Here is an 18,356-nt window from a genome sequence, read left to right as displayed (position 1 = left end):
TCCAAGGTCAGAAGGTGACGGCTCGGACAGTCCTGCCAGCTCCACGTCCACTGCCTTCAGCTCGGCCAGGTATGCCGGTCTCCGCTTCACTTGGTAGCGCAGGAGCTCGTCTTCTTCGTGTCTGGGTATACAGAACGTAGAGTTGCTGGCTCGTGTTTGCAAGTGACAGTTTGTAGCATGTGAAAAAGCGTTGGGATTTTCGTACGACTTCTTAAAGGCGAATGACGCTTAAATAGGTCGAAACATCAAGGGTCTGTCTGGGGGGGAGTCCTCGCCTTTAGTGTGGCTTACAAAATCAATGCCATGATGTAATCAGAGGGATGGTAGTTCTGCATAATAACAAATGTCTTTTAAGAAATTGTCTATGGATATAAGAACTGCCTGTATATATAGGCTCGAAGTATCTATCCCACCCGTATAAACTCCAAGCTTTCGTTATTTAGGGCCCTCACTATGGCTGAAAATACGCTGAGCAAGAAAAATTTGCAACATGCGGTTAGGCTTTCACCTACGAAAAGGGACGCAATGATACCGTTGCAAGTTTATTTGGAAAAATCACGTCTCTATCGGCTCTTATACAGCGTTATACTTTACATTTCTTCCGGTGCATCCACTGTATCCTACTGTATGTCACGAAAAGAAAAGTGCGGTCCTTAAATCTTTACAGAAAAAGCAGAAGGCATTAGCGAATGGAGTATTCAAACATACGTGATATTGCAGCAGCTACGTCACGGCTAGCCCGTGGCATCCGAAGAGCAAGAGGCTCTTGATGCTTTGACAGAACCCAATTGAAGACTGAGGCAAAGTGAGCTTGGCGAACACAGCGCACCGAATACTTTCGCTCAGGAAGCCGCGAGGTACATAACGCGAAAGGCAAGTGGAATTTGTTAAGGAGGCAACCCTCGGCAGGCCGTGATGCGGTCTTGAGAATGGGACGCAGTAGGCACACGTGAGACCAAAGCCAACGGTGGAAAGCGAATACGGTCGAACAAAGTTATAGTGACAGAGTTCATGGGCTCGAAATAGTTCGATATATCAGGTGATTCAATGTAAACAAACTCGCATATTGCAATCTTAAACGAATTGCCAATTTGAACTATAGATCACAGGAAAAATGCCAGGCTTTAATTACAGGCTTTAATGGGCTGAAAAAGGACACTCTGAGTTCGATACATTCTACGTTATGAGGGAGATATATTACATGGGAATGGTAAATAAGTTTCGTGCATTGGATATGAAGAATATTTTGTTTATCTGGGTTAGTTATATTTGGGTTTCACTGTACAGTGGATGGTCCCGTGCATGTGTGTTGCGGCATTCGTAAGGGCTATACAGTTTTGCCGGCTGTTTCTAGGTGGCCGATTCGGCTAGGAGTGTACTATGCGCGACCATTACCGGTTTCGGCAGAGAATGAATCGCTCGCTGCGGCACTTCCAGCGAGGCTGTTTTTGTACGAGACGAGACTCACGTGACAACGCTTTTGCGGGACAGCGATAGCGGAGGTCCCAAACGAAAACCCTGTCATCTAGTTTGCGGTGCAGCTTACTGGCGTAGTTAGTGTACTCCCTTGCAATTTTTTAACAATAGACACTCCTGGTATAGCGTACGTAAACTATAGTATACGCTATACGTACTATACGTACGCAAACTAAAGCGTACGCTACGGACGACGGACGACGGACGAGGACGAGGGACAAGGCTCGGCCCTAAGGTGCTTCGCTGATAAAACGCCCGTGTACTTGCGTTGTAGGGCACGGTAAAGAACCCCAGGTGGTCAAAATTAATCGGGAGCCCTCCACTACGGCGTGCCTCATAATTAGAACTGGGTTTCGCACGTATAATCCCAGAAAGAGAAATCATAAATGAATACTTATCTTTAAAAAAATAAAAACTAATGCAACGCTAATGCAATAGTAAACTAGGCGGTAATGCAGTTCCACTCAGCGTGAAAGCTGGGCAAGTGCGGAGCACTGATTTGCCGTGTTTTCCTTGTGTTTATATTGTTTTATCCTGTGTTTATATTGTGTTTAGCCATTCTTCTCACAATGTCGGGGTTAGCTTTCCTGCGCTGGCGACCAACTTTAGCTTCTCGGGCGCGCACCATTTCATCAGACCTGCGTCAACGCTGTCTTCCATGGCAGGAAAGAGCTCTCTGTCAGCGCGCCCAGCAAAATCTTTCCACTTGAGGGGCTGTGGCACCCTCTCTTGACGAGTCTCGGTATCAGTTTAGAGTTTTCGATAGAGTTTTTGAATAATTTGGGTTAATGAATGCGTTAATTCATGATGTTTTCCTTATTTTATATTATTTTACACTTAATTGGTTTAATTTTATCTATTTTTAGGGGAATATAATGTGAATTTTATGCCTTACGTAGACCTTGTGTTGTGCGTGACACCCACCGCCGAGGAACGACATCCCGGTCCCCTAAAGTGCTCCGCACTTAAAATAACCCAACGACTAGCGTTAACAGCACCAATCAGCATTCAGTGAACATAGTTCACCTAAAGCCCTCCGTTATCTTTCATTCTTGGCAACAACTTATTTCGTATGCTAACAAAACTATAATTTATTCACTTGTTTATCGAAAGCTTAACATTTCATACTTTGTGCTTAGCGTCCTAGGCATGGGTTTTCCTAAGTGTTAATTTTTTGCAATTTTCCGCATAAATTTAGGTACAAATTGCTTGAAGCCTGGTCGCAATGACTATGGTAAACAAGACAAAAAAAAATGCCACCGGCAGTACCTGGAGAGCCAGTAAGACACCCGCTGACTCAGCATGTGCTGCACTGTATCCAAAACCTTCCCGATCATCTCCTGGACGTCGCCCATCATCTTGTCCAGCACAGCCGTGGCCACCTCGATACTTTGCGCCCTGAACAGCCCCTCGTGAATGTGGGCGCAGGCCCGCTTGCGGGCATTCTTTCCACCGCCATGTAACACCCAAAGCACGCTTTCTTCCTACGTGTACAAACGAGAGAGCAGAAAAAGTCGCAGTTTTTCCCGGAAGGCGAAGCGTCGATTGCGATAGCAAATTAGTAGACAGCTATACAAAGTAAGGATACTAGATTTATCTTTCGTATAAACTTGTCAACATAGGCACACTAACTAAATTAACAAGCATGTTGTCACGCGCGTAAAAGCCAACATGATCGCACCTCACTGGATGACTGGGAAAACTCTGCGAAAGCGCTTGAGTGAGTCAGCGCAGCAGTAGCAACCAGCGAATTGAGCTATGTGCCGGCGCTTGCATCGACGCGATCTTAGCCCCGAAAACACAGGGAGTGCGTTCTCCGCCCCCACCGCAGATGCCTCTCAAGATACAGCCGCGCGGGCGGGTGCTCGCGGCGCAGAACGCGACCCCCTCCCCATAGCCCTGCAGCCTTCCCTACCGGCGGAAGTGCGCAGCCGCAGTGAAGCGCGGCCCTCTCCACCGCCGTACCCTCCCTCCAGAGCACCGTGCGTGACTGGAACAATGCGCGCTTCCTTCCCGCTTCCCGCCCTTGTGTGCGCGAGCAGCGATTGCCGGCTCACCATCGCATGTTTTCACTCGCACATACAGCATACGGCGCGCGGCGACTATTTTATCACCCGTAGACTTTATACGGAACCTCACGGCGACGGCGACGATGACGCTGACGGCAAAAATTCACCTAGAATGTCCATAGAATTGCTATCACAATAAAAGTTATCTCCGGAACATAGCGTGCATGACGCGTTTCCGGCTACCGAATAGCCAGCATTTAAAAGCGTAGCCTTCGAGACTTGCTGCAATTATCCAAAGAGCCGTTACTTGTGCCGTCGCTGCGACGTGGAATTGTACTCAACAAATGCGGTAATAAGAGAGGCTCGATGTTGCTTTAGTCACAACAAAATGATGAAAACAGACAATGAAGCCAGAGAAAACAACAAAGAAGTAATACTTATGTTTAAATAAAATGTAGAAACAATAAGGTAAAGGGAAATCAAAGAGGACGAAAAGATAACTTGCCGCAGGTGGGGAACTGCTGCCAGAAATCAACGTGCAAAAGCTGTTCTATCTTTTCTCGATTTTTTACCGTGTTTTTGGCACTACAGAGTTAATCAGCCACAAAAATTGTAAATAAACCAAAAAAACTCCAATTCTTACCTTTGTCTCAAAGAGAGGTGCGAAGTAGAGTTCATTCCACAGGCTCTGGTAGTGTGTCACGACATCACCGGTAACCGGGAATTTTCCGTTGAGATGGCAGCGCGCCGAATCAGCTAGCCACCTACAGATGGCTTCCTTACGGCTTTCTGTTATGCCTTTAGGTGTTTCGACGTTTTTGTGTTTCAGTGTTATGGGAAGGCCGAGTTCTCGAATCGATCTGAAAGATAGAAAGGAGGCACGGTCACGTGCACATCGAGTCAGTGGAAGAAAATGTTCTAGTGCTCAACCAAAAAAATCTTGCACGAGTTGATCCCAGATATTTTGAAGGTCGCTGAAGTTAATAAAAGGATATACAAACATACATGTGTTCCTTCAGTGAGGAATCGAAAAAGACAAAATTCAAGTGACAACTGGACTAACTGGTAGAAGATGGCTTCTGTAACGATAACGTTTCACACTTTTTATGAGTTGGCTCTAGCAATATCACTTGTTTGTTCACTGTTGACGATCTTTTTGTAAAAAAGTATGATTTGCTTTCGTGTTGACAATCGTGGCCGGCGAAAGACAGTGAGTTTAGGCGCAAAACGTTAGGGCGACATAGTACCGAGGCATTCGAACCTATGTCGTGTATTATAATTCTCAGCGTGCTCTACTAAATATCATCATCAAGATCAATAGCGACAGGAGCATATACTGCATGTCGGCTTTCCTATCTGCTATCAATGATAAAACTGCCGTAAAATATTCCTGAAGTTTAATGTTTGCATTCAATAATATCACACCAGTGCCATGTGTCATTGACGCGCTGATTATGCCTTTCAGGTTTATTCAACCTGTCACGTAACAGCGACGTCGTAGCGATGGGGCAATGCCATTTTTCTTCGCTACAGATGAAAGTAGGCCAGACCATATGACATAAAATAATCATGATCTCGCAAAAGACGCAATTCATCTGTCCAATTCTTAGCTAGAATTAGGTGTAATGTCTTCAATGTAATAATCACAAGAGAAAAAAAACAACAACTAACAACTTCTCTTAGCCCACAAAGAAGAACACAGGACTGAAAGGCACAACGCGGACACAGTGCTGTATGGTCACTATGGATTAACAACATGTCCAAGCACATTCTCTTTCAAGAAAAAAAAAGTACCTCGCCTTTGAGCCGAAGACAGCGTGTAGGCAACTTAACTTGGCTGTCTGCTTCGATTGGTTAACCTAAGTAAACCTGAACTACATAAAGGGTGCCCCAGGTAACGTTAGCCAAGCTGTTCAAAGAAATAAAATATATATTTTTTCTCGCATCTTGCACCATATATATATATATATATATATATATATATATATATATATATATGGTGCAAGATGCGATTATGTTCTGACAGATTTTAATAGCTTGACTAATGTTAGGTGGGACACATAGTAGTATTTAAGTCCATGAGACAAGTCATATAAGTATTCACGTTTGGCGCACTACAAAACAAAGAAACAGCCTAACACAGGATTATGCTTAAACTTATAGTATAAATAAAGTTCGACTTTGTATTGGTTTGAATTTATTTCTGGGTTTTTACGTGCCAAAACCACGATTTTATTATGAGGCACGCCGTAGTGGGGTGTGCGGCTTAATTTTGACTACCAGGAAGATCTTTAACGTGCTTCCAAATGCACGGCAGACCGGGGTTGCTGCATTTCGTCCCTATCGAAATGCGGCCGCCGCCTACCGGATTTACAGTCTCCGTAATACATTTGTAAATTCATCGACGACGGAAAGATGCGCTTCAAGATTATGTAGTGCACGTAATGCGAACTCAAGAGTGGAGTGGAAAGGTAGTGCTTGCCTTTTCACACGAGACACGAACTCTTCGGCAGTTACGTCAGAGTCTTCCTTAAATACCTGCTCGGACAGTGCGTGAGGAATGAAGGGATAATCCGTAGGACAAGGGCGGGAAGAGCTATCACCAAGTTTGCTGAAATCGCTGCGGTGAAAGAAAAAAAAGGAAAGTCCAAAGTGATTAAATCTGATTACTGTTCGCGTTTATCAAACCAGTTAAACGAACTATACGGCAAGGAACATGCACACGCACACGCACATATATATATACATACACACACACACACACACACACACGCACATGCGCAAAGAAAACTTATTAGCATAATGTGAACGGGACGGGTAAAACACCGTCACATCGACAGCTGCACATGTAAATTTTTAGCAGTGGCTAACATGCGTTGCTGGCGAGGATCTTTCGTTTTTACCTTCTTTTCTGCAGTGACTTTTATTAACGAAGATCGACTAATTTGCTATAATTGCCAGGCTGGTTCAGCGTTTCAAGCCAAGGTTCTGCATTGCGGCGAATGCCCCATGACCACGTACACAGTACTCTGCGGATACCAAATCGAAGGCATAGCAGAAGAATCGGGAGACGTTCAAGCGGACAGACCTCATGACATTATCGGCAGTGTATTTAGCACGATATTAAGGCACGCTGCCACAGTTCATGCACTCAGTGAATGCTCAGCTCTGCTGTATGGCTACGGCTCTTGTGGGCTGGCTCACGCGGGCGGGCAGGTTTCCTGTCCTTCTGATCACCTTCTCCATTAGCAGTATTGTTGGGAAAGCACACGATGCTGTTGCTTCGCTGATTCAATCCAAAGAGGTTAAACCTAACTCCTATAAATTACTGCGACAGCTACGAGCGCAGCGTTGAGCCTCGATAAAGTGTGTTGGTTGTGTGGCTATGTGCCTCATGTATTGCGAAAAAAAGCGTCAATATTGGCGTGAGGCTCGTCCGCGTTAAACTGTTACGGCTCACAAAACTTCTTGCGTTCACAATACGTTGAATCTTGTACCTACGCAAGGCATTGTATGGGACGTCACTCCTATATTATTTTTTTGGGTAAAAAGTGGGCATGTAAGCTCTTGTACAAAAATTATACATTGGTGTTTTCTGTGGTTTCAGACCCCTGTAACACAAAGTCACTGTAAATTCACGCATCGCATTTTGTACCTGTATACACTCGACACCAACAAGAACAAAGTTTATGCACGTCCCACACACAACGTGGCAATTTACGTTATGCAAATTATTTTGCTGATAGCCTCGTTCAGAGTTTGACAAAGTGTTACCAAATGCGGGATCTGTGAGTGCATGCCAAACTGCATTCCTGCAGCCTCTGACGTATCAAGTGCCTGGTGTCGAGACGTGGTATTGCGCATGCGTGTCCTTTAACGCGCGTGTGTCTGCGAATACGTACTGTACACTTTTTGAGATCCTGCTATCGGATGTGTGATGATTGCCGAAAATTACGCTAGGAGAACGCTGTCCGTTTCGGCTGGCGTTGAGTGCAGTGCATTGTCGCATGCCACGGTGGTCGAAACAGAGACCGCTCTTATAGCGAAATATTCTGCATTCATCGTGGTTCCGACTGCAGACTGGCAAACTACTGAGGATATAGTGACACGCACGCTACCATTAAAGGATGCGAACGAGCAATGCCACATTTCGACGCCGGGCACTTGCTTCGTGCGAGGGCACAAGAATGACAGTTTGGGACGCGCCCAGAGATGCCGTATTATTGCGATAGCAATTATATGGACACTCCAAAGCAGATTTCTGCCGTCGGCGTCGCCGTGAGGTTCCGTATGACGTCAACGGCGATGAAATCATCCCCGTGCTCCGGACGCTGTATGTGCGAGTGAAGGGCGCGAGGGACGAGCGCTTTCACGTGGAGCGAACGCACGTCGGAGAGCAAACGCGCGTTCTGCGCCGTGCTCCCCGAAGGGCTGCAGAATTTGAGCGTCTCTTTCCTTCTTTCCATATATAGATGATAAGTGGTTCTTGAGGGAAAGGGAAAGGTTGGCGCTATCTTCTGCAGCCCTTGAGGGAGCACGGCTCAGCGCCACCATATATAGAGAGCAAGCGCAACTTTTTCCCTCGCGCGAGAAGCTGAGGGGGGGGGGGGGGTCGGGAGGGAGGGAGGGAGGGGACGCGACGTTTAGCGGCGCCACCAAATAAGTATTTATATAAAAACGCCGCGCGCGTTCGATGCGAACGCGGGCAAAACACCGACGGCGTCGACACCAGTTCTGCGCGTTGCTGGTGCTGCTGCATGTCCAAGCTTATACAGCTGATAAAACTACTATCATTACTCCGTATAGCTCTCCACTAATTTGCTATCGCAATTGGTGCTTCGCCTTTCCGGTGAAACTGCGACAAATTTTTATTTTGTACACGACGCCTGGACGCATAGAGCGAAATTGTGTATGACGACAACGGCGCGATGACGACGACTGGGGAGAGGACAGATTAATTGTACTTCGATGACAAGACACCTGTTTCGTTGCCACCTGGGCCGTTCCCGAAGACATTGCCATACCACATGCGTGTGAAAGCGCAAGCGGCGAATTGAAACAGGGAAGGTTTAGAGCGACTGGCACAGTTTCGCATGAGGTAAGCAAATTGGGGCTATGCAATGCCACGGCAATGCCAACCGTCTCAATGGGCTAACTATACTTTGAAGTGGGAAAGAGTGTGCTAAGGTCATACTCTGTACAATAGCGGGTAAAACATTGGTTTGTGAAACCGTATTTGAAGTCTCGCTATTGGAGATGTAATATTTATTCCAGATAGCATTCTTAGACATAACCACATAAAGCCAATAGACAACGAAGCCAAGGAAAGCATCGGGGAAATTAAGTGTAGTTGAAATTGGAATGTAGAAAATAATGAAGAAAAGGGAAATGAAAGTGGACGAAAAGATAACTTGTCGCCGGCGGGAGCCGAACCCGCAACCTCCGCATTACGCGTGCGGTGCCCTACCAATTGTGCTACGGCGACGGCCATCAATTCGTCCACTAACTTGGGTATTTATGTTTACTAGATCTAGCCCTAGGAGTGTTAGCCAGCGCCACTCAGAACCATGGTGGGCGGATGTGGAACATCCTTTTTAGCCCGATGGCGTCACGATACACGTGATCTTGGGAGAGCAGGCACGTGGCTAATAAACCCTCGCATGCTACCTAATGACATCAAGGCTGCCAGATTCGAGACCCTCGTAATGAAATACGAAAGAAGAATGGGCACCGAGGGGCTCGATTTTATTAGTCATAACCACATAAAGCCAACAGACAACGAAGCCAAGGAAAGCTTGGGGAAATTAAGTGTAGTTGAAATTGGAATGTAGAAAATAATGAAGAAAAGGGAAATGAAAGTGGACGAAAAGATAACTTGTCGCCGGCGGGAGCCGAACCCGCAACCTCCGCATTACGCGTGCGTTGCACTACCAATTGTGCTACGGTTCGGCTCCACATCCACATCCACATCCGCCCACCATGGGTCTGAGTGGCGCTGGCTAACACTCCTAGGGCTAGATCTAGTAAACATAAATACCCAAGTTAGTGGACGAATTGATGGCCGTCGCCGTAGCACATGGTAGTGCAACGCACGCGTAATGCGGAGGTTGCGGGTTCGGCTCCCGCCGGCGACAAGTTATCTTTTCGTCCACTTTCATTTCCCTTTTCTTCACTATTTTCTACATTCCAATTTCAACTACACTTAATTTCCTCGATGCTTTCCTTGGCTTCGTTGTCTGTTGGCTTTATGTGGTTATGACTAATAAAATCGAGCCCCTCGGTGCCCATTCTTCTTTCAGATAGCATTCTTGTCACTCTCAGACCAGTTTATTTTCTGGCTTTCTAGCTATATTCACGTATCCCACCAGAAATGTGGGCCCATCGCGTAGGTGGTAGTCTAAAAATGTGGGGCGATCCTGAAGGTAGTAGAATGTAAAATAATGGGCCGTTCGCGTGGGTATGTGCTGCCGGGTATGCTCTGCTCTTCAATGAACCTCTGTGATGCAAACTTGAGTCACTGTGCATGTGCCAGTGATGACACGCTGACTTCACGGGGGAATGCCTATTTCGACGCGTCTGCAGGAAGAAGTCCTCGGTCCTGACGTCGAGCCGACAATAAAGTGCGTCACGCCCGGTTGCAAGTGTCTCAGTGAGTAGACGTCCGGCAACGGGCATTGGAGACCCGCTCCTTGCGCTGACTTTTACGGACGCGTGTGCAATGGACGCGGGCCTCTCTACCGCCGTGCATCCGAAAAACTGATGGTGGCTGTCGTGGAACCAGCCCTCAGGTTCACGGACCCCAGGTATGCCTCTGATGCAACGTTACTGCGGATACCCGCGACTGTCCTTCCTACTATTGCTTCGGACCACGGACGAAAGCTTGTGTATCACCCATCATTATGATGCCACTGATTACCGCTGATTTATGAGTTGGTGTATTGCAATGTGCTTGTAAACGTTGCGCGAATTGCACGTACAGCTGTAAACTCATATATCAGATTTAGCCACTACATATGCTCTAAACAATGCTTTTTACTAAGCAGGATTATCTGTTTCTGGTGCATAGTTACGGGTTTGGAAACATTGTGGTTCAAGGTAATACAGATTCCCGGTAATTTAAAAACAATATATTAGAGGCCTAAATCAATTTGGTGCCAAGTTTCCGCTTCCGGTAGTTGGAATAAATGTCTTTCCACAATTTTCACTGAAATCAGTGCCGCGGTTGTCTGATGAGAACATATTTCCGTTTCACGTGTACTTGAATAGGAAAATCGGAGCTTGTGTCAAGGTGAGGCTTCATCTTGAACCTCATTATTTAATGAGGTTCAAGACATTAATTACTAACAGCTATCTTAATTTCATCGGTACGGTGTACTCACCAGCCGAAGGCGAAGTCAGATGCACCGAGGTCACCCTTGACACAATGCCGGAGCATGCGAACGTGCTCGGAAGCCTCGGAGTCTTCGCGTGCGTGGCGTCTCTTTGAATAACTGAGGGCGTGTTTCACGACGGCCACCATCAGTTTCTTGGAGGCACCGTGGTAGAGAGGCCCGCGTCCATTGCACACGTGTCCGTAGAAGTCAGCGCAAGGAGCGGGTCTCCAATGCCCGTTGCCGGACGTCTGCTGATTGAGCCACTTGCAACCGGGCGTGACGCACTTTACTGTAGGCTCGACGTCAGGACCGAGGACTTCTTCCTGCAGACGAGTCGAAATGGGCATTCCCTCGCAATTACGAGCAAACTGCAATGGATACAAAGGCCAATGGCGACAGTAGCAAAAGTACATTTTTCAATCATGAATTATGTAGGAGAAATGCGTCGACCGGTTCTAAACATATAATTGCTATCGCAATAACAAGTTTGCTTGCGCTGATTGCTAAATAATAAGTTTACTTGCGCAACCCAGAAAACAGGCGGAAACAAAGTACAGGTGGCGACGCCACCTTGAAGTTTCCGCACCTGCTATAGCCGAGACGTCACGGATTTGTACGGGCGTCTGCTCCAGCCTAGTTAACGTTTCATCGTTAAAGGTAGATATATCATTCTGTTCTAATTGAGTGAAATACTGAACTTGACAAGATTCAGGTAGTTTTACTGATCCACAACCGACTAATTAGAACAAGAAAAACAAGAAAAAGAAAACGTTTGAAATTCGTGATGTTACACTCACGTACCGGGTTGTATGGTTCCGTCGCGAATTTTGAAACACTCATCTTTTACCTTGATTTTCCTTTCCGATAATGAATTTATTCGGGAAACAAACGAATGTGTAGATTTGAAACAAAAGTTTATCGCCCAACCTGCGTTAGCTCTTCTCTTTAGTGCCCCTCTCATGCTTCAATGGAACAAGATCTTACAGAATTCCCGCGATATGACGAACAGAAACAGACGGGTCGCCTACGTGAGCACATGAACCTTCTTGACAGTTGCCATGCGACAGTGAGCAGTGCGCTGATAAGCAAAGGCGAGCCCACGTTGCCTTACGCGGCAAGGTGGGCGGTAATTTCACTGCTTCTGAGCGCCCGTTCCGTGTTGCTATAGCGCCAGTTTAGTGTTATGCACTCCACGCAAGCTTATGGGCAAGTTTTGATGCGGGGCATTCTCAGCGCGATGTGATGACTGCACCAAATAACTAGGTCGTGCTTCCTCTTCTGCGGCCCCTGGGGATGATACTTACATGCTTGTGACGTGTGTTATAGTGTGTGAAGCGTTTCTGTCGTTTTTTTTTGTTATCTCCCTTCTGTTTTATTTCTTTTTCTCGAGTATTGGATCGCACTTTGGGACCGGTCCTACAGAGACCTACATTCCCATCTTTCGTCGCCTAATAAAGAATACAGCAAATAACATGCACTCTGCCATAAATACGGGATATTCGCCGATGACATACGTTTACTTTGATTTTGCTGAGTCAGAGTGAGCGCACTCAGTCTTTCCGTACTAAAGCTGTTGGGGATGGATTTAGAGGGACATTAAAAAAAAAGAAAGAAAAACGTAGCATAACTGTGGTAAACGAAGGGACCGTTTCTACGTACTTCCGCTGGCATTTATGTTGCGAACAATGTTGCTTACTAGTGGGACAAACGAAGGACAGAGTTTACGTAATTGAATTTCGCGCTATAAGTGCGGAACCGGCATGTCAGTAATTGCGTGCGTTTGGGCTAAATTTGCGGAGAAAAAAAATGGAGTTCTCCGAAATGGCTATGCAAGGTCCTTAGTTCCCTTAAAACGCAACGTAATCATTGTTGATCAATGTATAATATTAAATGGTTTCAAGTAGACGCTTTTAAAGTTGACAGCGCAAGCGGATGCTGACTCGGGAGCTCAAAGATGGCGTGACCGCTTGTGTTTCAGTTTTGCTTCCCTCCTGACTTACCAAGCCTCTGATTCAGGTAAGCTTGACCGTACTGTCTATCTAGAATTGTAAATTGCCAATTCAAGATTTATTTAATAGTCCTGTTTTGTGAATTCACATGATCAGATGGATCTGCATGCGCTTCGTAAATGACTGAAAACTAGAAGTAGTCAACAACTAAAACGACACCTTCACAGCGTGCTCACCTGTGGCATGCGCGATAATCCATAGCATTTAACCGATGCAGGAACCTTAGCGTCTTCACGAAGTGACGGCAAGTGAGCGACGTTTTTTTTCTTAGCGCAACAACTCGGACGACGCAAGATCCGCGAACGCTTACGTCACCCGCGCGTGAAAGACACCCACTGGCAAACCGCTTGCCGTACACCAAGGTCTGCAACGGTATACGACGTGCTGTGCTTACGCCAGAGGTACTCGCGTGCCGGCGGGTATCTAGGAATGAGGATATCTCTCGGCGGGATGACCATCGACCACTGTTAACACAAAAGGAAGCAAAAGGAAGGAACGCGGAAGGACGGCTAGATGATGAATAAAACTCGCCCGTTTGTCACTCTTTGGTAATGCTTAATTGACGAATCCCCAGTTAAACATGACTTCCTTTTACCGCTTCTCTACCTCTCCTAGCGAATGGACCGCAACGTCAAGGGACAGGTGCCGAGTAACCTAACAAAATTTTTTACCGCTCGTCCTTGCCGAAGATAACCTCAAAATGGAGCCAGGCAGCTCCTTTGCTTGGGTAAAGCGCGATCCGGGTAATTTATATTTTTAAGTTGCCATATCCGACATTGTAGTAACACACGCGAACCGATTCTCCCCGCTACAGCATTAGGCATTAGGAGTACTTGAAGTAAACAAAGGAACAAACAAATCTAGAAATTATTAAATAGAAAGATAAAGCACACGGCATGATGTCAGTGACCTTCATAAATATAAATAGAGGGAGGAAAGGAAGGAAAGATCAACCGCACGCACTAGGCAGGGCTAACGCGGGGAACTGAAGTCGCGCTTCTTCGATACCTTAGCATTAGTAGTGAAATCTCTCACCAGAACTTCCTCGGTGTGGTTGTCGTCTGGCGAGTAGCGCTCGAAGTCTTTGAGCAGCTCTCCCCTCAGGATGCCCAAAGGCGGCTTGGGGTGGCGCTTCTCCCACCAGTGGATGAACAGGTAAATGTTGGTCAGCGCCAACAGCACCATCAAAGACAGCAAGGACCAGACTAACGGCCTGTTTCTTTCAAGCCTCGCCAATGCCATAGAAATCTGCTGCATCCGAGACGCTGGTGCACTGATGCCTGTTGACGCCTTGGGTGGCGGGGGAGTGCTTTTCTGCTTTGCATGAGCACATGCGGAAGAACAGAAAGAGAGAGGGAGCTACAGAAACTAACGAGAAACTAGATTCTTTGGCAGAAAACAAGAGACCAAACGCCGTTCCTTTGGAGAAATTGGATGTATAAGGAACCCAAATTTAGGTGACGAAATTTATTGTTCTCTCGCAACTATACGCAAATGTCCGGCTGAATTGGGTGTATAGATTTGGGCAAAATTTCGGTAGAAAGAAGCTGTAGAAAGCTTTAAAGTTGAAGCGGTAACGATTGGTGAAAGAAGCATTGGGTATAGCGGGAAAGTCAGCTCCAGATACTTGCATGCCTGCCCGTGACGTGGTGACAGCTGCTATTTTGCACATGCCAACATAGATAACCTACGGACGATACACGTTTAAGTCTTAAAATTGAGAATTCTGCGGATTATGTTTGGGGGCGGGTATTCATGTTTTGTTTGAGAAACATTGTACTGCATGGGGCGTATAAATCATATGGCGAAGCCGACTGTATGCTGGTTGTGGTCAATGTATTGAGTAAAATATTCTTTTCATCCGAAATTTACCTCTGTAAAATATTCAGCAGGTGGCGACTATATAAGAAAGACTTTGTTCACTGTGAAACACTTTTAGGTCCTCGCGAAATGCATAAAGGGTCCGGACTGGAGTGCTGAAATTAGGCTCTGAGGTTTATAGCTATACCTTCGGATCACCCGGAGTTCTATGACATGCACCCAAAACACAGCACAAACTTTTTTCATATTCATTATCCGCCCCCACTGGATTGCTTCCACCTCGGTCGGGAATCGAACCCGCGACATCGAATTCAGCAGCCGAACGCCATAGCTTCAGAGCCATAGTGAGGGCTGTGGCTCTGATGGAAGCGAGGGCTGTGGCTTCTAGGGGGCCGCCATCTGTTGTCACGGGCTACGGGAACTGGCGGCCAGAACGAAATGCCAGGCGCGATGGCACTCGTGCTGTTTTTATCGTATGTTTGCTGGTCGCCAGTGGTCACAATTCATGACTTTGTCGTCAGCTACCTAGACATCAAATTGGCAGGCCAGCGTGGGTTTCGCAGAAAGCTGGTGTTCGTCTGTAATCTTCGCAACCATGTTGCGAAGATTACAGACGAACACCTACATAAATCTGCACACACTCCACCTGATCTACCCCACGGCACACCGAGACAAATGCCCGTGGTGTGGAGCAACACCAACACTCTTTCACATCACGTGGGGGCCTGGAGAACACGGAGAAAAACACGAAACAAACGGCACATGAAACGAATGGGAGGCGCTGCTGCCTAGCCTTCCCCTGGAAGATCAGCTACGACTGATCCAATGAGCTGAGCGGATGGCCCCTGCTTGGGGGGAGGCCTTGGAATAGGGGCACCAACCTGCTGGACAAACTCCGTTTTTAACCCTCTACCCCCTATGGGAGACTGGGGTAGGAGCCTGTCCGGTTTCTGAATATAATAAAGTTTTACTACTACTTACGTACCAAAACCACCATCTGATTATGAAGCACGCCGTAGTGGGGGACTACGGAATAACTTGGACCACCTGGGATTCTTTAACGCGCACCTAAATGTAAGTACACGGGTGCTTCCGCATTTCGCCCCCATCGTAATGCGGCCGCCGTGGCCTGTGGTCGCATTACGATAAGTGCACTTGCTGTAACGGGTGTGCGAGACTAACAAAATCTTGCTTATACAGCGTTAGTAAGCTCAAAGAGATGCCACGCCAGGTTAAAAATATACAAATAGTAGCTCGCGACCAGCTAATGGTAGTATGCAAAGAGGCCATTAAGGCACGGCGTCCTCACCCGTCTGAAGAGGAACCACATTTCCGAGATTTTCTGGATCGGGGGCCGAGCGCGATGTTCTCCTCGATTCAGCGACTATAATGACGGCAATACTGTGCCGTTAAGGCGTGCAACAAGGAAGCTAAGGTAAGCTAACCAGCACAGTGACACTGCTTCCGCGATCGAGGCAGCGAAATTCGGAATCTGGCCCCTGGCTCGAGGTTCGAAGTTTCGGAGATGATGATGACGGCGAAGAAGACGAATATTGAAGCCGGACTGATGATTTTAAGTTCATGTTACGTTTCCTGTATATGCAAGGCTGACTCCCTTATTATACACCATTTTATTTCATTTATTAACGGTGGTTTTATTCCCTTAAATTATTCTTTTTCCCTCTTTTATCCAATTACCACCCGGGTCATGGCCTATCCCCCAAAGTGGGTTAGTGTCATTAAATAAGGCATCCTCACTATCATCATCCTCATCATCATGATGTTCCCTCTGTAGCATACTTGTAATGAGAGTGAATCGATAAACCACAATTTTTTAATGTGCCGATGATGTTGAAATTCTAAAAAGATGCTACTCGAAGCTCCACGTTGGAAGATTGGTTTAGGAATAAATATTGGAGTAACGTCCGACATTAGAATATAGTCACAGGGGTGGTTGTTGCCATGCGTTTGATTTTTTGGGAAAGACACAATAGTTAACGTGCTATTTTTTTTGTAGCTATACTCTTCTCTGTTTACTATTCATTGCACTGCAATTGATTCTGCAACTTTTATAGATGTGGTATTTATTTTCTTCTGCTTTAATACTGCTTCATTAATTTTATTTCATTTAGTGTGACTGCTCCCTCGCGTGCTATTTTGGGCCTTCTCGTTTGTTTTTGAGTTTCTCCTCTTTGAGTAATAATTTTTTTTACTCCTAGCTACTGCCACATGATTCTTTGTCATTCCGTATAGTGGGAAATGCAAACCATCTAGATACTCATCAACATCATCATCATCGTTTCCTTGCGTTTGGGTGTTGCTGAATGATAATGATTCATTCAACTTTAGCACAAACGTATCGGGGGTATATTATACACTACCCAATACCTGGGTAGAATTTTAATAACAAAATATAAACACAACTGAAAAATGTGAAAGAAGCCTGCCAAAAAATTAGGGACAGCTTCACATTAGTGGCGCGAAGACTGGGCAAACAGCGAAGCTGGCGACCCCAGCTAGCTTTATCTCGGTTCGGGCAAGTTTTTGCGACGTTATGCTTCGAGACTCGGCCACGTTTTGCGCAAGATCACCCCGAAATCATCGACAGCCCAAGGAGCAACGAACGCTCGGTCATTAAAGTATCGGGACGCTTCTGGACGCTCAAACGCTTTGCTCGGTTTCGCGAGCCCGTAACTCCGGCGCCTTTGCGAATCGCCGACGTTTCGCCGCCGCTTCGGCGGCGCGGTACTCGGGATACTGCGTCAAGATTAAGACCGGTAGTAATCTGGCTGTTCAGTGTGCAAAAACTGGCTGTTCACCCGGCCTAAATGCACACGTGTTGAGAAAGTACAGCCATGGCCAGGACAATCTCTAGGCCTATTCAATGTGTCAGTTAGGAGACACTAGCGTAAGCGCCCCTTCTATAGGTCTTTGTGATAAGGAGATTAAGGTCCTTACAGGTTACTGAGTTTGGCCTGCCTCCACAATCTGCATTTTTACATTTGTTAGTTTTATGTTTTGCACGCACGCGCAGCAAGAGTTGATTGACGGTTACTCGCCTGACCTTTCTTCTCGGCTCGTTGCGAATAGTACGTATATATTTGTGGAGGTCTCAATAAAGATCTTGTTGGCAGTCAGCGCTCGTCCCTTGTCCGTGTTTTTGGCGCTGTGTAATATGAATGATCCGTACCATCTAGCTTGTGGCCAAACTGCCTTGTGGCCAAATTGCCTAAGAGTTGCCTAATTAGGCATAAGCATACCCCCAAATTTTAATTTGGCTCACGCCTAAATTTAGGTTGGATCACGTCAAAACTTAGGTTGGACCATGTCCACATTTCAAGCTGGCCCACCCCCACATTTCAAGTTGGCCAGATTACAAGGTTAGGTTGGCCCACCCCCAAAATTTACCCTTTCAGCCCTGAATTCTTTTACCCCTTTCAGCCCTGATTTTTTTAATGTGCACAAAATTTTTTCGTCGTTTTGTATTGATTTACTACGGCCTAAGAAAAACAAAAATATTTAGTTTATTCGGAGTACCCCATCAGCATAAGATATGGCGTCATCTCCTATATATAGGATACCAGGGCTTAGTGGTTGTAAAGACCAATATGAAGTATTTCGAAGTTTCATAGTATTTTTAGCTGTATCACACATTTAAATATATAAAA

This window comes from Dermacentor silvarum, chromosome 9, assembly GCF_013339745.2.
Source record: "Dermacentor silvarum isolate Dsil-2018 chromosome 9, BIME_Dsil_1.4, whole genome shotgun sequence".
In the NCBI taxonomy this organism is placed as follows: Eukaryota; Metazoa; Arthropoda; class Arachnida; order Ixodida; family Ixodidae; genus Dermacentor; species Dermacentor silvarum.
The sequence above is the reverse complement of the archived record's forward strand: the minus strand, read 5'-3'. Positions refer to the sequence as shown.